At 41.1% G+C, this 16,297-nt stretch overlaps 1 long non-coding RNA gene across 6 annotated transcripts in view; it reads left to right on the plus strand.

The window, feature by feature from the left end:
- Positions 1-106: 106 nt before the first annotated feature.
- Positions 107-16,297, plus strand: part of LOC147367489 (uncharacterized) — a 110,000-nt gene continuing 93,809 nt past the window's right edge. For 5 of the 6 annotated variants that reach the window (XR_015170126.1, XR_015170123.1, XR_015170121.1 and 2 more), the window contains exon 1: positions 107-243. This is a non-coding gene — a long non-coding RNA (uncharacterized LOC147367489). Of the gene's footprint in view, positions 244-772; positions 914-16,297 lie in introns of those variants that run through there. The other variant, XR_015170124.1, reaches the window with a different exon arrangement.

Here is a 16,297-nt window from a genome sequence, read left to right on the forward strand (position 1 = left end):
CTCAGCCCACATGCTTCTGAGAATACAGTCTGCATTCCCTGCCGAAGCCCTTAAGAACCTGACCTCCTCCATCGGGTTCAGCAGAGGCAGCAGTCCTTGGCAAGAAGGGCAGGATTGGAGAGTAAAGAAGAAACAGGAGGCCCACGGTCTGGGAATCACCTCGGTGTTTCCCGAGGTTGCTAGACAAAACCACACACCTGAGTGTTCTGGTGCATGTACCATGGGAGGGCTGTGCAAAGAAGGGTAAGTCTCTAAGGCAAGTCGAAATTATTAATTCCTTCAGCTGGGCGGGGGAGGAGGGTCAGTCTATCCCAAGCGTTTGAATCTGAATGTGAGATGTTACATAAAGGTACTAAGAAGACAGGTCGCTCGAATTCCGCGACCCCCTACCCCGGAAAAACAAAACTCTTACATCTTATTTTAAATAAAAAATGGGCACAAGAAATACTCAATAATAGTAGTAAAGTTACTTCTTAGCTTGACTGTCCTGGACTAGAATTTCCCTTCTCGGTCGGGGCGGTGGGCGCTGGGTCAGAGAGACGCCACCTTACACCGCGCGAGGGAAGCGGCACGCGGCGCAGCCCGGGTCGCCATGGAAACCACGGTGGCTGGGCTGACCCGGGGCAAACCCGGGCTGGTGGGTGGGGTTCCGCAGTGGCTGGTGGGGAGACAATAGAGCGGCGGCTGGGGGCTGCGAGAAAGGCCACAAGAAAAACTGCGGATTCGGGGTTCCCAGGACCCACAGCCCGGGGCCCGGGAAGGGTAAGAGAAAGTCGTTTCCCAGCCCACAATCTCCAAATCTGCCACATGATCCGAACCACGTGGTTAGACACCAGAACTCTAGGCGCTCACTCCCTCTGGCTCGCTAAATCAAAGTGTCCGCGGTGAGGACCCAGAATTTGCATTTAACCAGGTGCTTTATAGGGTCGGGGGGTTGGGAGACGGTGGGTTTGCCTGTTCTGTTTTCTCAGCGTGCCACGGTGATAGTAAAAGGATCCGCACCTCAGTTTCCTCCCTAGCGGTTCTCAAGGAGGGGCATTTCTGCGAGCTGGAAATGGAAACCCGGTGCAGTTTCTTGAACTAATGAGTAACTGATTGGAAGCGTCGCTGCAATTTTCGGGTTTCCCACTTGGGGGCAGCCTCTTCCTTCATTCCTATTCATTTGGCAAAGCGTGGCCCTCGGTGTCTAGTCCAGTTAATTCCGGCTGCAGTCTCCGTAATGTAAGGTCTTTATAGAAAGCGAATCTTGGGTGCAGAGAGACATGCCTCTTTAGGAGGAGTGGGACAGTAGCTGAACCTAGAGCTCTAAATGTAGGACTCTCTGAGCTCCAATTCCTGGTTCACACTTAGGGTACAGAACAATGAATCTGTGTTTGTGAAGAAATAATGTTTTTGTTGAGAGTAACATATGTGCACCAGAAAACAGATTTCTCAGCTCTCTGGGCCTTATCCTTTATTGGACGATGGGATTGGACCTCCATCTTGATTTGGACAGCCCTGGCCCTGGCTGGGCTTCAGAGTTAGGTCTGGACCTTGGGGAACCATGAGCCTCATAAACCCACTTTCAGGAGGCAGCATGGAGGTGAAATGGGAGAGGAACCCAGCAGCTACACTTGTGGGGAATTCCCATAGTGTAGTCCTCCCCGACAGTAAAAATGGAACCTACCAAATTTGCGCAGTCTTCCTTAGAAATCTAGATAGACTGAGCTCAATAGAATGGGTTAACCTATGGGTCTCTACTGACTTATGCATTTATATCCCATACTTTCTTATGATAACCTATGTTTATAGGTCTGATTTCTGTGTTATTGCATATATACCATGTGCTCCTCTTATACCATGCTCAGTCAGTTCAGTCGTGTCCCACTCTTTGCAACCCCATGAACTATAGTGGGTTTGCTATTTCTTCCTCCAGGGGATCTTCCCCACCCAGGGATTGAACCTGAGACTGCTGTGTCTCCTGCGTTGGCAGTGGATTGTTTACCACTGAGCCAGCTGGGAATGTTGTGTTATTGCATGCATGGCATATAACATCACATCCAAGCTCACATAGGCTGGAAGTGATAGGGCTGAAACTAAGCAGGATCCTGCAGGGCCTTCCCAGGAACAGATGTCCTGTGTCTCTGCATCTTTTTTGTAGAAGAGCTTTAGCCATTTAGACCTTTCCTGAATTCCAAAGAGCAATTTAATCAGAGAAGTGAGAAAATGCAAAAACAAACAATTGAGCAAGACAGAATAATAATAGTTCAGCCATAAAACAAAGGACCTTTAGTTCCTTCTCAAGTGCTATAGTTAATATCCTGCGCCATATCATTAAGTTGTTTTGCAGACACTTAAAACCCCCACCAGGTGGAAGAAGTCAACCCCATGCTGATCACTAGCACAGAAACCCCAGACTGATTGGAACCAGCAGGTTGATGATTATGATTCCTGAAATCACCCTGTTAACTTCCCCATCAACCAGTCAGAGAATTGTGCATGACCTGATGAAAGACCCTGTGATCCTCTCCCTCACACCGTTTTTAAAAAACCTACCCTGAAAGGCATCAGGGGGTTTGGGTCTTTTGAGCATGAGCTGCCTGTTCTTGATTGGCCCCATCTTGGGTGCCTTGCAGTAAACACTATACTTTCCTTCCCCACAGCCCAGTTGTTGCATGTCATTGTATGTTGTATGTTGGAGTTCTATGTTGGAGTTCTATGTTGGAGTTCTATGTTGGAGTTCTATGTTGGAGTTCTATGTTGGAGTTGTTGTATGTTGGAGTTGTATGTTGGAGTTGTTGTATGTTGGGTGAATGGACCCAAGTTTGGTTTGGTAACAGAGCCAGATCTTCCTTAGCACAAGACAGAACCCAGGCCCAGCACCAGGGCAGATGGCAGGGATTGGGGAGAACATCTGGTTTCATTTTCATGGTCACCTGAGTAATTAGTGTTTTCAAAGTTGGGAGTAGAGGGCAGTCAGCTTTCAAACCATGAGCAGAATAAAGTCCCCACTGTTGGCTTTTAAGTGTGAGCAGGAGGTAATCCTTCTTCAGAAGATATATGGCCAGGAAAAATTTGGAAGTTCATTAAAACGGGGTCAAAGCAAGTGACTTATTGACTGACAGAATTTGTATAGAGCCAGAGCAGAGAGCCAAGCTTGATTTTGAATTTCCTGGTTTCCTTGAGTGGGAGAAAGTAATGCTATTAGTAAGGCTTGGCAACAGCAGGGTTTCTTATTTCTTATTAATTTTTTAAAATTAAAAACTAAAAAAAAATTTTGTTTTGGTGGAGAGATAATAAGAGTCTTGGATAGAAAGAACCTGAAGGACCTGTGGGATACTTAAATGAACCAAAAACAGGTGTGTTGGGGCTGTATTCTGGATTATACGAATTTGTATTATAGGTGCTACTTAACACATTATCGGGGACTTCCCTGGTGGCTCAGATGGTCAAGAATCCATCTGCAATGCATGAGACCTGGGTTTGATCCCTGGGTCGGGAAGATCCCCTGGAGAAGGGAATGGCTACCCACTCTTGCCAGGGAAATCCCATGGACAGAGGAGCCTGGAGAGCTACAGTCCATGGGTCACAAAGAGTCAGACGCAACTAGCAGCTAACACATAGCATGTTACTGACTGGAGGACTTTTGCAGAAACTAATGTCTGTGGCTGGTGATTTGTTATGGAAGTGAATATTGAAACACTCTGGTCAATAATGTTAGGGTAACAAGAGACATATTCATATATCTCCAGTCAGTAAGTTGTTAAAATCATTAATATAGATAGGGTCAGCTGCTGCAGAGAAAACATTTTTGTGACTAGAGAGGATAGACATTTCAGGATACCCAAGGACAAAAAGATTTTGAAGGTGATAGAGATGGTTCTTTGAAATCCGAGTTTCCTTTTTGCTGTGCTCCACACAGACACAAAGTAATAGCTATTTTATCTGAAAAATAGAGAATGGAGATGGCAGAATACAGAGGGATTTCTCCATGCTAAGACTCGATTTCCCAAAAGCATTATGATTTTTTGGACACCCAAGAAACTTCTCTCTCATGTTTTAGGCCTCTATCAAAGAAAGGCTGAATCTCTGGAGGGGATGAATCAAAAGTTAAAAACGATAATAGAAAAGTCTGTGGTTTAAGCCTGCTCTTAAGTGTTAGTACGTTTAATTATGTGCGCTCCTGCCGGGAGCACATGGAAGGCTCATTTAAGCACAACAAAGATGCTGCCTGGAGCTTAGGAGGCTGTGCGGTCAGGTGGTGTGGGATTCCTGCTGGAGCGCTTCTCTTCCTGTTGACAGGCACACCCAGAGTGTTTTCAGTCTGCAGAGCTGGCCCAGAGTTAGACTCAAAGCACAGATGTCCTGAGAGAGGCAGAGAGAGTTTCCTGGCAATTCGTGTCTCTGTGTGAAACCAAGGAAGAACTACAAGCGAAATGTGAGCATCAAAGATGCGAAGCTGAGCAAGGCTCACATACTCAGCTACTGAAAGAAAAGGGCCTGGGGCCCGTTGCTTTCATGCATGGTCACAGTAATTAAATAGCAGGTGTCAGAAAATATCTGACGGCTCTTAGGCTTGAACAAGTGTTTGATAACAAGCAGTAGACAGTCTTCAAAAAAGTTCATTCCCAAAGTTGTTTGTATGTCCGCGAAGATGTTTTCATTCTCAGAACAGGTCCTCCAAACCTGTTTACCCCTGTAGACATTCATTTATTTTGTGGTCACCAACAGATATTTAGTAAGAACCTCCTGTATGCCCACAGAGTGTGAAACATAGAACAGTGAAGAAGCAGACAGAAATTCTAGCTACAATGGCTTAGATTCTAGTGGGAGGAAACAGACCATAAATACAAAGTAAGAAATAAGAGAAGCATGTTATGTTTTAGACAGGGATAAGTGCAAAAGAGAAGTAACAGGGTTGGGGAAAAGGAGTACAGGCATGCAGTTAGGGTAGACCTCACTGAAAAGGGGACATTCAAGCAAAGACTTCAAGAGGTGCAGAAGTTAACTGTGCTGGTGTTGGAGGCTTGAATCCAGGGCTGTGGGGAAACTGAAAGCAAAGGCCCTGAGGTGGAAGCATGATGGTGTGTTTGAAGAACAGAAGGAGGCAGTGTGACTGGTGGGGGCTGCCAGGTGGGAGAGTGATGGGAGATGAGGTCAGAAAAGCAGTGGTCAGAGCAGTGGCTCTGGGGAGTCTTGTGTTCTTTTGACATGTTGGAGCATTTTGAGAAGAATGGTGTGGTCTGACTTTTTAAAATATTGAGATGCAATTCATTTACTGTTCAGTTCAGTCACTCAATTGTGTCTGACTCTGCAACCCCATGAATTGCAGCACGCCAGGCCTCCCTATCCATCGCCAACTCCTGGAGTCCACCCAAACCCATGTCCATCGAGTCATTGATGCCATCCAACCATCTCATCCTCTGTCATCCCCTTCTCCTCCTGCCCTCAATCTTTCCCAGCATCAGGGTCTTTTCAAATGAGTCAGCTCTTCGCATCAGGTGGCCAAAGTATTGGAGTTTCAGCTTCAACATCAGTCCTACCAATGAACACCCAGGACTGATCTTCTTTAGGATGGACTGATTGGCTCTCCTTGCAGTCCAAGGGACTCTCAAGAGTTTTCTCCAACACCACAGTTCAAAAGCATCAATTCTTTGGTGCTCAGCTTTCTTAAATTCACCCATTTGCAGTATGTAGTTCAGTGCTTTTTAATCTATTCAGAGTTGTGCAGCTATCAGCATCATATAATTCCAGAACATTCTCATTATCCCCAAACTCGGTACCCATTAGCAGTCACTCCCCACCATGCTCCCATCCCCCAAGTCCCCGGAAATGACTAACCTACTTTCTGTCTCTTTGAAAGTTTGGGGGCATTTCATGAAATGGAGTCATATAACATGATAGCCTTTTCTATGTGGTTTTTCTTTCATGTTGTAGCACACATCAGTGTAACAGAGCTGGTTCTTAGACTCTTCAAATCAATGGAAATTGATAAGAGGCCAGAGAAGAAACTTAGGCAAGGCTTTACTGGGACTCATGCTGCATCAGGAGGGAACAAAACAAGTAACAGGTTCTTTTGTTCACTCCTTGAGTGAAGGTGAGTTGTTGCCTTACATGCGGTGAGGGTAGGGGCAGGTCCAGGGGTCAGGCAGGATGGGGTGACTTAGGCCCCTTCTCTGATGGTATTGTGTGTAGGGGACATAGAAGTTGGGTTTTTGGTCTTTTTATATCTTGTTCATAATTTTCCCCAACTCTGCATGCATGCAGTTATTTGTAGTCCTTATTTGGATCTTTGATCCATTTTGACTTAATTTTTAAAATTTGGTGTGAGAAATAGTTTCAACATCATTTTCTGTGTGGCTATGCAGTTATCCTTTTGTTGAAAAGGCTTTTCTTTCTGCATTGAATTGTCTTGGTACCCTTATCAAAAATCAGTTGTCCTAAATGTATGGGTTTCTCTCTGGAGTTTCAGTTATATTTTTGGATCAACCTATCTATCTTTGTATTCTGTTTCTTCAGGAGATGTTTGTTGTCCAGGTACAAGCACTTGTAGCAAAGGGTCCCAGGTCCCACATGTCTCATCAGTACCTCATTTTTTCCCATAGCTGAATAATACTGCATTCTATGGATATACCACATTTTATTTATCCATTAATTCATTGATGAACATTTGGGGGGAGTTTTCACTTTTTGTGCTATTATGGCTGATGTCACAGACATTCGTGTTTAATTTTTTTATATAAACATATGCTTTCAATTTTCTTGGTTATATACCTAGGAGTGGAATTGAAGGGTTGTATGGTAATTCAGTATTTAACTTTTTAGGGAACTCCCAAACTGTTTTTCACAGCAGCTATACTTCAGCAATCATGAGAGCTTCAATTTCTCCATATCCTTACCATCTTTTAAATTTTTTTAGCCATCCTAGCAGGTATGAAATGGTATTTCATTGAGCTTTTTGATTTGCATTTTCCTAAAGACTAATGATGTGAAGCATCTTTTCATGTGCTTAGTAGACATTTGTATGTCTTCTGTGGAGAAATATCTATTCATATCTGTTACTCATTTAAATTTTTTTGTTTTTACAGAGTTGTAAATGTCTTTATATATTTTAGATACTAGACTTTTTACAGATGCATGATTTAAAAATATTTTCTCTCATTCTCTGGGTTGTTTTTTCACTTTCTTTATATAGTCCTTTGAAGCACAAAAGTGTTTAATTTTGATGAGTTCCAATTTATCCATTTTTAAATTCTATTGATAGTGCTTTGTGTCATGTTTTAAAACCATTGCCTAATTTAAGATCACCAAATATTATGCATATGTTTTCTTTTAAGAGTTTTACAGTTTTGGTTCTTACATTTAGGTCTTTGATCCATTTTGAATTAAATTTTTAATTTGGTGTGAGGAATAGGTACAATGTGTGGATGTCCTGTTGCCCTTTTGTTGAAAAAGCCATTTCTGCTTTGAATTATCTTGTACCCTTTTCAAACATAAGTTGTCCATAAACATATGGGTTTATTTCTGGAATATCAATTTTATATCATGGATTAACCTGTCTATCCTTATGCCAGTACTATAGTGCCTTGATTACTGTAGCTCTGTATTAATTTTTGAAGTCTAGAGGTGTGAGTCCTTTAAATTTGTTCTTTTTTTTTGAGATTGTTTTGGCTATTCTGGGTGCCTTGCATTTTCATATGAAATTTTAGGACCTACTTTCCAATTTCTGCAAAATAAGCAGCTAGGATTTTGATGAAGACTGCCTTGAATCTGGATATCAATTTGGGGAGTAATGCTATCTTAATAATACTGAATCTTCTCATCGGTGAACATGGAATGTATTTCCATTTATTTAGGTCTTCTTTAATTTCTTTCAATGATAATTTGTTGTTACAGTGTTCAGATCTTGCACTTATTTTTTTTATTAATTATTTTAATTGGAGGCTAATTACTTTACAATATTGTAGTGGTTTTTGCCATACATTGACATGAATCAGCCATGGGTGTACATGTGTTCCCCATCCTGAACCCCCCTCCCACCTCCCTCCCTATCCCATCCCTCAGGGTCATCCCAGTGCATCAGCCCTGAACACCTTGTCTCATGTATCGAACCTGGCCTGGCAATCTATTTCACATATGATAATATACATGTTTCAATGCTATTCTCTCAAATCATCCCACCTTTGCCTTCTCTCACAGAGTCCAAAAGTCTGTTCTTTACATCTGTGTCTCTTTTGCTGTCTCACATATAGGGTCATTGTTACCATCTTTCTAAATTCCATATATATGTGCTAATATTGGTGTTTTGTATTATTGGTAATTTTGGTAATATTGGTGTTAATACTTGGTGTTAGTATTGGTGTTTTTCTTTCTGACTTACTTCACTCTGTATAATAGGCTCCAGTTTCATCCACCTCATTAGAACTGATTCAAATGTGTTATTTTTAATGGCTGAGTAATATTCCAAGGTGTATATGTACCACAGCTTTCTTATCCATTTGTCTGCCAATGGACATCTAGGTTGCTTCCATGTCCTGGCTATTGTTAACAGTGCTGTGATGAACATTGGGGTACACGTGTCTCTTTCCCTTTTGGTTTCCTCAGTGTGTATGCCCAGCAGTGGGATTGCTGGATCATAAGGCAGTTCTATTTCCAGTTTTTTAAGGAATCTCCACACTGTTCTCCATAGTGGCTGTACTAGTTTGCATTCCCACCAACAGTGTAAGAGGGTTCCCTTTTCTCCACACCCTCTCCAACATTTATTATTTGTAGACTTTTGGATCGCAGCCATTCTGACTGGTGTGAAATGGTACCTCATAGTGGTTTTGATTTGCATTTCTCTGATAATGAGTGATGTTGAGCATCTTTTCATGTTTGTTAGTCATCTGTATGTCTTCTTTGGAGAAATGCCTGTTTAGTTCTTTGGCCTATTTTTTGATTGGGTTTATTTTTCTGGAATTGAGCTGCCTGAGCTGCTTGTATATTTTGAGATTAATTCTTTGTCAGTTGCTTCATTTGCTATAATTTTCTCCCATTCTGAAGGCTGTCTTTTCACCTTGCTTATAGTTTCCTTTGTTGTGCAAAAGTTTTTAAGTTTAATTAGGTCCCATTTGTTTATTTTTGCTTTTATTTCCTTAACTCTGGGAGGTGGGTCATAGAGGATCCTGCTGTGATTTATGTCAGAGAGTGTTTTGCCTATGTTTCCTTCTAGGAGTTTTATAGTTTCTGGTCTTACATTTAGATCTTTAATCCATTTCGAGTTTATTTTTGTGTATAGTGTTAGAAAGTGGTCTAGTTTCATTCTTTTACAAGTGGTTGACCAGCTTTCCCAGCACCACTTGTTAAAGAGATTGCCTTTTCTCCATTGTATATTCTTGCCTCCTTTGTCAAAGATAAGGTGTCCATAGGTGCATGGATTTATCTCTGGGCTTTCTATTTTGTTCCATTGATCTATATTTCTGTCTTTGTGCCAGTACCATATTGTCTTGATGACTGTGGCTTTGTAGTAGAGCCTGAAGTCAGGCAGGTTGATTCCTCCAGTTCCATTCTTCTTTCTCAAGATCGCTTTGGCTATTTGAGTTTTTTTGTATTCCATACAAATTATGAAGTTATTTGTGTTAGTTCTGTGAAAAATACCGTTGGTAGCTTGATAGGGATTTTGAATCTATAGATTGCTTTGGGTAGTATACTCATTTTCACTATATTGATTCTTCCAATCCATGAACATGGTATATTTCTCCAACTATTAGTGTCCTCTTTGATTTCTTTCATCAGTGTTTTATAGTTTTTCATATATAGGTCTTTTGTTTCTTTAGGTAGATTTATTCCTAAGTATTTTATTCTTTTCATTGCAGTGGTGAATGGAATTGTTTCCTTAATTTCACTTTCTGTTTTCTCATTGTTAGTGTATAGGAATGCAAGGGATTTCTGTGTGTTAATTTTATATCCTGCAACTTTACTATATTCATTGATTAGCTCTAGTAATTTTCTGGTGGAGTCTTTAGGATTTTCTATGTAGACGATCATGTCATCTGCAAACAGTGAGAGTTTTACTTCTTTTCCAATCCGGATTCCTTTTATTTCTTTTTCTGCTCTGATTGCTGTGGCTAAAACTTCCAAAAATGTGTTGAATAGTAGTGGTAAGAGTGGGCACCCTTGTCTTGTTCCTGACTTTAGGGGAAGCGCTTTCCATTTTTCATCATTGAGGATAATGTTTGCTGTTGGTTTATCATATATGGCTTTTATTATGTTGAGGTATGTTCCTTCTATGCCTGCTTTCTGGAGGGTTTTTTTTTTTATCATAAATGGGTGTTGAATTTTGTCAAAGGCTTTCTCTGCATCTATTGAGATAATCATATGGTTTTTATGTTTCAGTTTGTTCATGTGGTATATCACATTGATTTTGCAAATATGGAAGAATCCTTGCATCCCTGGGATTAAAGCCCACTTGGTCATGATGTATGAACTTTTTAATATGTTGTTGGATTCTGTTTGCTAGAATTTTGTTAAGGATTTTTGCATCTATGTTCGTCAGTGATATTGGCCTGTAGTTTTCATTTTTTGTGGCATCTTTGTCAGGTTTTGGTATTAGGGTGATGGTGGCCTCATAGAATGAGTTTGGGAGTTTACCTTCCTCTGCAATTTTCTGGAAGACTTTGAGTAGGATAGATGTTAGCTCTTCTCTAAATTTTTGATAGAATTCAGCTGTGAAGCCATCTGGTCCTGGGCTTTTGTGTTTCGGAAGATTTCTGATTACAGTTTCGATTTCCATATTTGTGATGGGTCTGTTAAGATTTTCTATTTCTTCCTGGTTCATTTTCGGAAAGTTATGGTTTTCTAAGAATTTGTCCATTTCTTCCAAGTTGTCCATTTTATTGGCATATAGGTGCTGTAGTAGTCTCTTATGATCCTTTGTATTTCTGTGTTGTCTGTTGTGATTTCTCCATTTTCATTTCTAATTTTGTTGACTTGATTCTTTTCCCTTTTTTTCTTGATGAGTGGCTAATGGTTTGTCAATTTTATTTATCTTCTCAAAGAACCAGCTTTTAGCTTTGTTGATTTTTGCTACAGTCTCCTTTGTTTCTTTTTCATTTATTTCCACCCTAATTTTTATGATTTGTTTCCTTCTACTAACCCTAGGGTTCTTCATTTCCTCTTTTTCTAGTTGCTCTAGGTGTAGAGTTAGATTATTTATTTGATTTTTCTCTTATTTCTTGAGGAAAGCTTGTATTGCTATGAATCTTCTCCTTAGCACTGCTTTTACTGAATCCTATAGGTTTTGGGTTGTCGTGTTTTCATTGTCATTCGTTTCCATGCATATTTTGATTTCTCTTTTTATTTCTTCTGTGATTTGTTGGTTATTCAAAAGTGTGTTGTTTAGCCTCCATACATTTGTATTTTTAATAGTTTTTTTTTTCCCCCTGTAGTTGACATCTCATCTTACCACACTGTGATCAAAAAGGTGCTTGAAATGATTTCAGGTTTTTTTGAATTTACCAAGGCTAGATTTATGGCTCAGAATATGATATATCCTGGAGAATGTTCCTTGTGTACTCGAGAAAAAGGTGAAATTCATTGTTTTTGGGTGAAATGTCCTATAGATATCTATTAGGTCTAACTGGTCCATTGTATCATTTAAAGTTTGTGTTTCCTTGTTAATTTTCTGTTTAGTTGGTCTATCCATAGGTGTGAGTGGGGTATTAAAGTCTCCCACTATTATTGTGCTACTGTTAATTTCCCCTTTCAACTTGTTAGCATTTGCCTTACATATTGCAGTGCTCCTATGTTGGGTGCATATATATTTATAATTGTTACATCTTCTTTGATTGATCCTTTGATCATTATGTAGTGTCCTTCTTCATCTCTTTTCACAGTCTGTCTCAAAGTCTATTTTATCTGATATGAGTATGGTTACTCCTGCTTTCTTTTGGTCTCCATTTGCAAGAAATGTCTTTTTCCAGCCCTTCACTTTCAGTCTGTATGTGTCCCTTGTTTTGAGGTGGGTCTCTTGTAGACAGCATATGTAGGTGCCTTGTTTTTGTATCCATTCACCAGTCTTTGTCTTTTGGTTGGGGGATTCATCCCATTTACATTTAAGGTAATTATTGATAAGTATGATCCCATTGCCATTTACTTTGTTTTTTAGAGTTTATAAACCTTTTCTGTGTTTCCTGTCTAGAGACGATCCTTTAGCATTTGTTGAAGAGCTGGTTTGGTGGTGCTGAATTCTCTCAGCTTTTGCTTGTCTGTAAGGCTGTTGATTTCCCTTTCATATCTGAATGAGATCCTTGCTGGGTACAGTAATCTGGGTTGTAGGTTTTTCTCTTTCATCACTTAAGTATGTCCTGGTATTCCCTTCTGGCCTGAAGAGGTTCTGTTGAAAGATCAGCTCTTATCCTATGGGAATACCTTGTGTGTTATTTGTCGTTTTTCTCTTGCTGCTTTTAATATTTGTTCTTTGTGTTTGATCTTTGTTAATTTGATTAATATGTGTCTTGGGGTGATTTGCCTTGTATTTATCCTGTTTGGGACTCTCTGGGTTTCTTGGACTTGGGTGGCTATTTCCTTCCCCATTTTAGGGAAGTTTTCAACTATTATCTCAAGTATTTTCTCATGGCCTTTCTTTTTGTCTTTTTCTTCTGGGACTCCTATGATTCGGATGTTGGGGCATTTAACATTGTCCCAGAGGTCTCTGAGGTTGTCCTCATTTCTTTTAATTCTTTTTTCTTTGTTCCTCTCTGCTTCATTTATTTCCACCATTCTACCTTCCACCTCACTTATCCTGTCTTCTGCCTCAGTTATTCTGAGGTTATACTGCTGGTTCCCTCCAGAGTGCTTTTGGTCTCAGTTGTTGCATTGTTCGTTATCGACTGACTCTTTTTTATTTCTTCTAGGTTCTTGTTAAACATTTCTTGCATCTTCTCAATCTTGTCTCCAGACTATTTATCTGTAACTCCATTTTGTTTTTAAGATTTTGGGTCATTTTTCTGAATTCTTTTTCAGATAGACTCCCTATCTCCTCTTCTTTGGTTTGGTTTGGTGGGCATTTATCATGTTCCTTTACCTGCTGAATATTTCTCTGCCTTTTCATTGTTTAGATTGCTGTGTTTTGGGTGGCCTTTCTGTATGCTGGAAGTTTGTGGTTCCTCTTTATTGTGGAGGTTCCTCCCTGTGGGTGGGATTAGATGAGTGACTTGTCATGTTTTCCTGGTTAGGGAAGCTTGCATTGGTGTTCTGGTGGGTGGAGCTGGATCTCTTCTCTCTGGAGTGCAATGAAGTGTCCAGTAGTGAGTTTTGAGGTGTCTGTGGGTTTGGTGTGACTTTTGGCTGCCTGTATTTTAATGCTCAGGGTTATGTTTCTGTGTTTTTGGAGAATTAGCTTGGTATTTCTTGCTCTGAAACTTCTTGGCTCTTGGGTAGAGCTTGGTTTCAGGGTAGGTATGGAGGCTTTTGGATGAGCTCTTGTCGATCAATGTTCTCTAGAGTCAGGAGTTTTCTGGTGTTCTCGTTTTGTATTTAAGCCTCCTGCCTCTGGCTTTCAGTTTTATTCTTACAGTAGCCTCCATCCATACAGCACCAATGATAAAACATCTAGGTCAATGGTGAAAAGATTCTCCACAGTGAGGGACACCCAGAGAGGTTAACAGAGTTACATGGAGAAGAGAAGAGGGAGGAGGGAGACAGAGGTGACCAGGAGGAGAAGAGGGGAAATCAAAAGAAGAGAGGAAAAATCTAGCCAGTAATCAATTCCCTATGTACTCTCCACAGCCCGGAACACCCAAAGAGACTCACAGAGTTAAGTAGAGAAGAGAAGGGAGGGGGGCGGATAAAGGTGACCTGGGGGAGAAAAAAGAGAGTCAAAAGGGGAGAGAGCAATCAAGCCAGTAATCACACTTTGAAGATTGGATTCTTAAAGGTACAAAGTTAATAAATACCAAAAAGCAAAGATTAAAAGTCTAGATAGAGATTAGACTCTTAAAAATATGGTATTATAAAAACAAAACAAAATCTCAAAAATTATAAAAAATATATAAATGAAATTTGCTTTAAAAATAGGATCTTATTTTTTTGCAAAGTAATAGGTTATAAAAGTGAAAATTAAAGGGGTAATAAAAAACTTAAAAAAATTTTTTTAATTAAAAAATGATAATAGTAAAATATATCTAGGAATTTCTCTGGAGCTGTTGAGGGTAGTGTGGGGTCAGTTCAGTTTTACATAGTTCCTTGTTCCGGCTTCTTCTCGAGGTCTATAGGCCCCTTCCAATGTAGTTAATACTAACTACAGGGTTTTAATCTGTTGCACCTGTCACTTCCAGAGCGGTTCCCTCTTTGTTTATTTTGGCTTCCTCTGTTTGCAGGTATCTTCAGTGTCTAATTTCCATTCTGACCCAAGGGGGCGAAGGTGGTCACTTGTTTAGGCTCACTTGTTCAGTTGTGCTGTGGGGAGGGAGGAACACTGCAAACAAACATCACCGGTGTGTGTGGGGAGTGCTCGCAGTGCCTGGGCCACACTGGGTTTGCCCGCCTCATGGCGTGTGTGCTTTCCCAGTCTACTCAGGCTCCAGGTTGCTCTGCAGGGGAACTATCATGCATTTCCCAGGTCTAAGCCGTTCAGGTTCTCGGGTACTCCACAAAGGCACAGACTCGGTTGGTTGTACCTTCTGTGCCCTTCCCAGGTCTGAGCAGTTCAGGCGACCAGGTGCACTCTCCCAGGTGGGCAGTGAGTCTTGCCACCTCCCTGTTCCCAGCCCCAGGTCTTACCATCTCCCCGTTCCCAGCCCCTCGGTTTCCTGGGTGCACAGGGAGAGCGCCGTCTCAGGTGTGCCGTGTGTCTCCTCTGGGGAGCTGATCTCTGACTGCCACCCTCCTGGCGGATGTCAACCATCCAGGATCCCAGAAGACTTGGTTAGCAACTGGGAGCCTGCTCACAGTTTGGTGGAGGATGCTGTCTCTGGGTCCCTCATTGCCCCTTACCTTCCTGTTCTGGCTGTCGCCTGCCTGCCTCTCTGCCTCCGGCGGGGGGATAGGCCAGTCTGCAGCTGGCTAGCTCTCCTCTGGTATTCGCTCAATCCTTTGTTCTGTGAGCGGACCAAGCTCTGCCTTAGAGCTTTTCAAGGGAAAGTTCTCTCTCTCTCTCTTTTTTCCCTCTCTCTCTCTGGCTATCCCACAGTTTGGGTTGCTGTCTCACGTTAGCTCCCTCAGATTGTCCTCAGGGTATTCAGGCCCCATCCTTACCCTAAGCATGCAACCTGCACCTCCCTGTTCAGCCCCTGCTCGCTGCTGGCAGACGTGAGTGTCTGGGCTACTTCTCTGCTGGGAGTTGTGATTAGGCATATAATCTGTGGGTTGTTTGTTTGTTTTTCCTCCCGGTTATGTTGCCCTCTAAGATTCCAAAACTCCCCACAAAGCCGCCGGTGAGAGGGTTTCCTGGTGTGTGGAAACTTCTCCTCCTTCATGACTCTCCCTGGAATGGGTGGGTCTCCGTCCCTAACTCTTTTGTCTCTTTTTATCTTTTATATTTTGTCCTACCTCCTTTTGAAGAGAATGGGTTGCCTTTCTGGGTGCCTGGTGTCCTCCACCAAGGTTAGAAGTTGTTTTATGGAATTTGCTCAGCGTTCAAATGATCTTTTGATGAATTTGTGGGGGAGAAAGTGGTTTCCCCGTCTTATTCCTCTGCCATCTTCTTCTTTTTTTTTTTTTTTTAATGTAAGGTTTATTGAGGTATCATTTACATACAGTAAAACTCTCCCAGTTTACATATATAGTTCTGTAAGTTTTGAAAAACATATATAGTCATGTAATTCCACAAAAGTCAAGTTATAGATATTTTCAAAGCTCTTAGGAAAAGTTCCATCATGCCTCTTTATAATAAATTTTGCCCCTCCACCGTACTCTCTGGAAACCATTGATCTTTTTCTTGTCAACAATGTCATAAAAATGGAATCCCACAGTATTTAGCCTTTTGTATCTCACTTCTTTCACTCAAAACACTGTTTTGAGATTCATCCATGTTTTGCATGTATCAGTAGTCTGTTCCTTTTTACTTCTGAGTAGTAGTCCCATTTATAGATGTACCATAATTTCTCTCTCCCCTAGTTGGCTTGTTTCCAGTTTTTGACAATGATTAAAGATGCTATAAACATTTTTTATGGTTTTATGTGAATATCAATTCTAATTTCCTTTGCAAGGATACCTGAGAATGGGTGTTGCTGGGTTGTGTGGAAATTTATGTTTAACTTTCTAAGAAACTGCTGAAGAGTTTCCCAAAGTGGGCCTTTTTGTGCCCACTGGCAGTGTATGAGAGTTCCCAGTGCTCTGC

The sequence above is a fragment of the Bos grunniens genome, chromosome 8 (genome assembly GCF_055505025.1).
Source record: "Bos grunniens cultivar Pamir isolate PY7600 chromosome 8, Bosgru_T2T1.0, whole genome shotgun sequence".
NCBI lineage: Eukaryota > Metazoa > Chordata > Mammalia > Artiodactyla > Bovidae > Bos > Bos grunniens.